The sequence below is a fragment of the Mus caroli genome, unplaced genomic scaffold (genome assembly GCF_978045245.1).
Source record: "Mus caroli unplaced genomic scaffold, Mus_caroli_1 scaffold_13, whole genome shotgun sequence".
NCBI classification, from domain to species: domain Eukaryota; kingdom Metazoa; phylum Chordata; class Mammalia; order Rodentia; family Muridae; genus Mus; species Mus caroli.
Window position 1 is genome coordinate 104,834,094 of NW_028227268.1, and position 6,393 is coordinate 104,840,486.

Consider the following 6,393-nt stretch of genomic DNA (forward strand, 5'->3'; position numbering starts at 1 on the left):
TCCATTTGCCTAAGGATTTCATGAATTCATTCTTTTTAATAGCTGAATTCATTCTTTTTAATAGCTTTTTAATAGCTCCATTGTGTAAATGTATCACATTTTCTGTATCCATTCCTCTGTTGAGGGACATCTTGGTTCTTTCCAGCTTCTGGCTATTATAAATAGGGCTGCCATGAACATAGTGGAGCATATGTCCTTATTACAAGTTGGAGCATATTCTGGGTATATACCCAGGAGAGGTATTGCTAGATCTTCTGGTAGTACTATGTCCAATTTTCTGAGGAACCTCCAGACTGATTTCCGGAGTAGTTGTACCAGCTTGCAATCCCACCAACAATGGAGGAGTGTTCCTCTTTCTCCACATGGTGGCTAACAACCATCCGTAACGAGATCTGGCGCCCTCTTCTGGAGTGTCTGAAGACAGCTACAGGGTACTTACATGTAATAAATAAATAAATCTTTAAAAAAAATGCAGAAGAAGAAGAAGAAGAAGAAGAAGAAGAAGAAGAAGAAGAAGGAGAAGGAGAAGGAGAAGGAGAAGAAGAAGAAGAAGAAGAAGAAGAAGAAGAAGAAGAAGAAGAAGAAGAAGAAGAAGAAGAAGAAGAAGAAGAAGAAGAAGAAGAAGAAGAAGAAGAAGAAGGAGAAAGTGGAGAGGTTGAGTTGGTGCCTGAATGGAGACTTCACCTGAATTTTTGATCTTCAGCAATTCTGACATGACTAGTGTAAGGTGGAATCTTTTTTTGATTTGCATTTCCCTGATGAAAAATGTGGAATGGTTCACGAATTTGTGTGTCATCCTTGCACAGGGTCCATGCTAATCTTCTCTGTATCGTACCAATTTTAGTATATGTGCTGCCGAAGCAAGCACACCTCTCCACTTTCAAAGAGCTGGGTGGATGTTGTTCTAGGTAACAAGGCCTTGCTATCAGTTTGAAGAGAACAACCCTCTGTCCTAGCATCAGTCTGGACTGTTTAGCGATTTCCACAGGACCCTTTCAGCCAACAACTTGACAGAATGCAACCCAGTCTCACCACTGGAAGCCTTGCCTGGCTGTAAAAGATGGCCAGTTCTGACTTCATAGTCCACATTACAAGGACATCATATATTCCAGGAAGTTTCCATTGAACTAGGTAGGTTTCTATACCACGCTCTAACTGCTCACTAATTCTAAATTTCTCCCCATATTTTCACCCTCAACCCCCACCTGATCCCTCCTGCTCCTGTTCCCACCCACCCCAAGTCCATTTGCAAAATTAATTCTATTTCTCCCTCTCCAGGAGGTCCATTCATTTCCTCTAGAGCCCTCTTCTTTTACATTTCTGGGTCTGTGGACTGTAGCTTATTATTGACTTAACAGCTAATATCCACCTATAAGTGACTACATGCTACATTTGTATTTCTTGGTCTGGGTCACCTCACTCAGGATAAATTTTTTGTAGTTACATTCATTTGCCTGAAAATTTCATGACATCATTTTTTAACAGCTGAGTAGTACTCTATTATGTAAACTTTTCACATTTTTATTCATTCTTCAGTTGAGGACGTCTAGATTGTTTTCTGGCTATTATGAATAAGCCACAATGAGAATAATCGAGCAAATGTCCTTGTGGTGTGATGGATCATCCTTTGGGTGTATGACCAATAGAGATATAGCTGGGTCTTGAGGATTTCTATGTGTCTATACAAGTTTGCACTCATATCAGCATGGAGCAATGTTCTCTTGCTCTATATCCTGCCCATCATGAGCTGTCAATTGGGTTTTCGATCTTAGTCTTTCTAACAGGTATAAGATAAAATCTCAAAGTGGTTTTGATTTGCATTCCCATGATGGCTAACGATTTTGAACATTTTAAAAAGTGTATCTCAGGCATTTACTTTTACTCTATTAAGAATTCTCTGATTAGCTCTATCCCACATTTTAAATTGGATTATTTTTTCTTTTGATATCTAGTTTCTTGAGTTCTTTATATATTTTGGATATTAGATTTCTATCTGATGTGGAGTTGGCAAAAATATTTTTCCCTTCTGTAGGCTGCTACTTTGTCTGCTAGACAGTATCTGTTGCCTTACTGAAGGTTTTTCAATACTATGAGGTCTTATATTTATTAATTGTTGATCTTAGTGCCTGATCTATTGGTGCTCTGTTCAGAAAGTTGCATCCTATGCCAATATGTTCAAGGCTATTCCTCACTTTCTTTTCTATCAAGTTCAGTGTATCTGATCTTATGTGAGATATTGAAATAGCCACACCAGCTTGCTTCTTAGGTCCATTTGCTTGGAATATCTTTTCTAACCTTTTACCCTAGGTCATGTCTATCTTTGATGTGGAGGTGTAATTCTTACATGCAGAAGAATTTATTCAGTTCTTATTCATACATGCTCTTAACTTTTGTCTTTTTATTGAGTTGAGACCTTTGATATTGAGAGCTATCAATAACTGGTGATTGTTAATTCCTGTTATATTGGTGTGTGTGTGTGTGTGTGTGTGTGAGAGAGAGAGAGAGAGAGAGAGAGAGAGAGAGAGAGAGAGAGAGAGAACTTCTCTTGGTTTTGCTGGTGTGAGTTTATTCATTTTATGGTGTAGCTAACCTACTTAGTTTAGAGCTTTTTCTTCTAGCACCTTATGTAGGGTTGGATTTGTAGATTTAACATTGTTTTTTTGAGGCAGTGTTTCTCTGTATAGCCCTGGCTGTCCTGGAACTCACTTTGTAGACCAGGCTGGCCTCGAACTCAGAAGTCCTCCTGCCTCTGCCTCCCGAGTGATGGGATTAAAGGCAATTAACAATGTTTTTGACAAATGTATCTATTTCATCTGTTAGATCTTCTAAGTTTAAGATTCTATCTTATATCTGTTGTATTCTGTTGAGGACACTTGATTCTATAGTTCCAGATCACATTCCTAAGTTATTATTTCCAAAATTCCCTGTTGTGTTTTCTTTACTGCTTCTATTTCTATTTTTAGGTCTTGAACAATTTTATTTGTTTCCTTCAACTGTTTGTGTTTTCTTGGCTTTCTTTAAGTGATTCATTCTTTTCTTTCTATTGTTTGTCTGTGATTTCCTGAACTTCATTAAGAGATCCATACATTTCCTCATTAAGGACCGCAACCATATTCATATAGTTGGTTATCAGGTCTTTTGCTTGTGTTTCAGTTATGTTGGAATTTAGGGCCTGCTCTGGTAGGATAGCTGGGCTCTGATGGAAACATATTTCCCTGGCTACTCTTGGTTGTTTTCTTATACTACCATCTAGGCAGCTGGCTTTGGAGTGATTATAGGTCTAGATTCTGATTTCTGGGTTTTTCTTTGTGGGTGCATCTTTGTTCCTTAGTTACTGTTTCCTCTGTAAATTTTTAGAGCGTATTGGCTGTGTGTTTCCTGTTTTATTGACCTGATTGGCTGGTATCTTCAGGGATATTCTTGTTGATGTTGGAGGCTGGGGTAAGGAAAGGTGAGGGAGAAATTGTCTGTTAACATGCTAGGCTGGGGGAATCCCGGGGATGTCTCTAAATGGGGAGAGTAAAGAAGCTCCAGGAGCAGCCTACCTGGTCTTCTGGTTGGTGTGGCCTGCAGTTGAGCAGGGAGTGTCCACCTGAGTTGGGGGCTGGGGTACAGTGATGGCAGTTCAGGATGGTCTATGGATCAACAGGAGGAGTGAACTTAGGGAGGTTAGAGCTGATGTTCTGTTTGAGTCACTAAGGGAAATTCTGGGACTTGAGTCTGGGGAAGCAGAGAGATTCAAGGGTTAATTTGGTTCTTGATTTTCGAAGGATTGTGGTTCATGAAGGAGAGGAGTGCAGGGTGAAGTGGCTCTGCTGTGGTGGAAGCACAAGATGCAGAGGGCCATGCATAACTTAAGAAGATCCACACCTAGTTACACATATATTCTTAGTGTCCTCCATGTCAACTGTCTCTTATACTCTTCCCAGCTCCTCTTCAGCAGGGTTCTTGCGCCCCATGGAGGAATTTGATGTAGATGTTTAGGGCTGAGTGTTCCAAGGTCTCTCTCCCCATAATGTCTGGGTCTCTGGTAATTATTCCCCTGTGCTGTAGTAGGAACCTCAGAGACGAAGCCTTTTGTAGCAGATGGGAATGAATGCACAGTCCCACAACTGGAATGGGAATGGGTCCCACAACTGGACCATGTGCAGACTTTTAGACATGGTCAGTCCTTGGAACCTTTATTCCTAAATGGAATGCTTCCATCAAATCCCTCCCCTCAGAGCTCAGGGAACTATGTAGAAACGGAGGAGGAAAGAGTGTAAGAGGCAGAGAGGATGGAGGACATCAAGCCAACAAGACCTGCTGAGTCAGCATGAGCTAAGCTCATATGAATTCACAGAGACTGTGACACAGCACATAATGCCCTCATTGGTTCAAGCCAGAGAGAATCCAGGCATGAGACGAGGAAGAGGATACAAAGTCTCATCCCTAACTAAGAAGAGTTCTGTGCAGTTGACACCTGCTGGGAAAGAGAAAATTAGTTTTCTCTAGTCCAGTGACACTGGGTATATCAACCACACTCTAGGGCAGACCCCATGTCCAGGAGTAGTTGGGGAGGTGGAGGGGATCTGAGAGAGAAGGGAGAAATGGAAGAAAGGTAAATCAAGGGGCCACAGAGAAACCTGGGCAGGTAAAGATGCTTGTTGCCAATCTTGACGATACTGAGTGCAGTCCCTGGGGTACACATGGTGGAAGTAAAAAGTGGACTCGTAAATGTTGTCCTCTGTTCTGCACACGCTTATCATGGCATATGCACCCCTCCCAACACACACACTGAATCGATGTAAAAATGAGTGTAAAGAACAGATGACATTCTGGACTCTAGTTGTTTGCTCAATAGAAGACAGTTGAAGTTGGGCTATGCAAGTTTACAAGGCTAGACTTCCAGCAGCTCATTCTCTTTGTGTTTCTTAAGATGCTTAGTCTTGCATTGCAGCCACCATACTGTGACGAAGCCACACCCCTCCATAAAGAGTTCCTGTGGAAAGAACCTAAGGCTAGCGCCCTCTCATCGGTGGCATGAGTGAGACAGGGTACAGGTCAGTTATTCATTCTAAGGGCAATCGTTCCAACTCTCTCTCAGATAAACCGGTCCTACAAACCTCTTCCCAAACTACAGAGATGTGAGAAAAATAAATGTTGCTTTTAGCTTCTAAAAACTAAAACTAAAACCCAAAGATTGCAATATGTTAGTAGTGCCTCTGCACTCTCCTGAGAACACTGGCATCTCTCTCCTCAGAGAATTATTATTTCTCCTCATATGTTTGCTTTGCTTTATAGTTTTATTTAAAATAAATGTACTTATAAATGCTATATTATTTATCTTTTATGACTAGTAGACTAACGGAATTAGAGTATACATGCCTTGCTTTTGAATTTAACAGGCATGCCTGGGTGCCTCCCTACACTCTGCTTTTTTAGGGTACTCAGATGGGATATGTAGTATTTTATTACACCAATACTCCACACATTTTTTTGTTCTGTCTTTTTTCTTCTATTGATTGTGCCTGGATTGTTTGCATACTAATTGCTGGCACAAATTCTGCTGCATAGAACATTTTTTTTTTTTTGCATGTGGCCTGATAGGGATATGAACAATTTAAAGACTTTCTTTAGATATTAAAACTAGGAGTGGGGTTGCTTTTTTATAGGCTATGTGACTATCAACATTTACTAGGTAATAGTTTTCTAAATAGGAGTGAGTGATTGAAGAAGAGTTTTCTTAATTTTTCTTCCTTCCTTTCTTCATTCATTTCATAGGGATTAAATCCAGGCCATTGTGTATGATTGTCATAAGCAATCTATACCAACAAGCATACCCCAAGCCCCTGAAGAAAGTTTGGATAGAGGATTATTGTGCTCATATTTTAGGGCTCCATAAAAACTCTCATACATGGTCATCAACCAGTATTGCAGGTTTTTACAGTTTTAGGATAGAATCTAAATCCCTTCTCATACAACCTGTTCTTCAGTGTGATCTCCTCTTACTTTGCACCAAAGCTTATCTATGTGAACTAAAAAATAAGTGAACGTATGGATGTGATTAAGACTGTTGATCCTGATTTGGATAGCCTTGCACTTTCTACCTCCTTTGTTCCTCACACTCTGGGGAAAACAGCTACCATACTGTGAGTAGTTCTCTCGAGAGGTTCATCCAAGTGATACAGGGCCACCGAGGGACTGTTAGATTCTCCTGCCAGTAGTATCTGGAGGATTGGATGACTGCAGCTCTACTTCACATGTTCACTGGAACATCACGAATGGCTGGACCAGCATCCTGCTAATTTGCATCTGGATATGGACTCATTGTTATCGCGTGAATCAGGAAGTAGTTACCATGTGATGTTAAGTTTCAGGGTTACTTTTTTATGCAGTGACAATAGCTAACAG

At 40.5% G+C, this 6,393-nt stretch overlaps 1 non-coding gene across 1 annotated transcript; it reads right to left on the minus strand.

The window, feature by feature from the left end:
* Positions 1 to 761: 761 nt before the first annotated feature.
* Positions 762 to 868, minus strand: LOC115032589 (U6 spliceosomal RNA). Its single transcript, XR_003838234.1, has one exon. It is a non-coding gene; the product is annotated as a U6 spliceosomal RNA (small nuclear RNA).
* Between the last annotated feature and the right edge of the window lie 5,525 nt (positions 869 to 6,393).